We start from the raw sequence: 1743 nt of genomic DNA on the forward strand, positions 1-1743 counted from the left end.
AAATATTGCAATACTAATATTTCTTATTTGTTTAATATTTTTATATAATAATAATAGTAATAATAATAATATATTATGTATGTTATACTCGTATTTATATATAATAAAAACTAGCCAAATTGTGCAGCCCTATAAACAAGCACAGCAAACCTGTTTTTGAATCACAATTTTTATCAGAAAAATCACAGTTTGTCCCATAAATCGTGCAGCCCTACAATTAGCTATTTTTAAACAAGCAATTTTTTAATATGTCCCACCCAACTTTCTGTAAACTACAGTAAAGAAACTGCACTTGTCAGGCTATATGATTGGTCACTTAATGCAACATTTTCTCTTTCATCCTGGACAGAAAAAGGACAGAAACAAGCTGTGACTTGTGTCTTATTCCATGCTGTGTGCTCATATGTATGCTGCACGTTTTGGCCAATGTAGTAGGTCACCCAAGTATTCCATGCATACTACGGTATATACTGTTAGTATGCTATTCTGAATAGAGACCATGTCAGTGTGTGATCAGAGCTTCCTGTTTGGTGTTCACAGCAGCCAATCACATCATGAACTAACTGCAAATCACTGGATTTGATCCAACTCCCAACGAGTGAGGTCATCAAACTGAGCCATGAATGCAGGAGCCAGATGTTGTGTGTGTGCTCTGTGTTCAAATATCCAAATCCTCCTCTTGCTCTGTACGAAGAAACTGCACGTTTTAATCCTGTGAAAAAATAAACCGAACTTTCAATGCTCTGCTGTTCAACCACCCATCAACACTGCCTCAACCCAATCAAAGTGAAACTGAAGGACTGAGCAGCTGTAACTGTGACCGATATTATATTTACAGATTTTTTTTTACATGTTAACTGTATGAGATATTTAGACATGATAAATATATTCTTACTCTGTTTCATAACTCTTTTGTGTCCTGTCTTCTGTTTTTTGCCTTGTACCATTTCTTAATGCAGTAGATTCAAAAGTGAAATTCTAACTTTTAAGTTCCTGCCAATTAAAAATGTCATATATAATTTTCTATATTTTTCTTCTTTAAGTGTTCTTGTTCAGTTAATGACTTTTCCCGTGCAGCTTTACAAATCTAATTTGACTGATTTATATTTTCAAAAATATTTCATTTCTAGCAGTTTGTGTTGCATCTGATGAACTTTTATTTGAGCTGCAAGTATTTCTGTATTTGCGTTCTCTGGCCAGCAGAGGGAGGTCATATTTTGTCAAAATAGTGCAAAAAAAAATCGTCAAATAGATCCTGCACTTTTTAACTTCTCATGCTATCAAAAACCAGTATATTTAATGTCAAGGTAACTTAAAGTACATTAATTATAGATCTAAAAATAGCGACGACCGAATTGTTGAGGCTGAATTTAGCACTGAATTTACTATGATGAATGCATCTTATCAATATTAATTATGCAAATTCATGTGTATATAGTGAGCCTATCTGATTGGCTGACAGGCATACGTTGGCATGTGAACGCTAGTCATTTGGCGAATTGCTGAAGCGTGCTTATGAATATTAATTAGATTACGTAACCGAACACCCTGGCCTGACTCAAGCATGATAAACGTTTAACATGAATTTAACTTGGAACGTCTTTTCTATAAATCTTTAGATATGAAAGTTTATTTTCCAGATTTTTTTGTTGTTGTTATTTTGATATACATAGATTATTACCACATGTGGCTTTTATTTTCAATCTTTGTTTATATATATATATATATATATATATATATATA

This window comes from Sinocyclocheilus anshuiensis, unplaced genomic scaffold, assembly GCF_001515605.1.
Source record: "Sinocyclocheilus anshuiensis isolate Anshui unplaced genomic scaffold, SAMN03320099.WGS_v1.1 scaffold1346, whole genome shotgun sequence".
In the NCBI taxonomy this organism is placed as follows: domain Eukaryota; kingdom Metazoa; phylum Chordata; class Actinopteri; order Cypriniformes; family Cyprinidae; genus Sinocyclocheilus; species Sinocyclocheilus anshuiensis.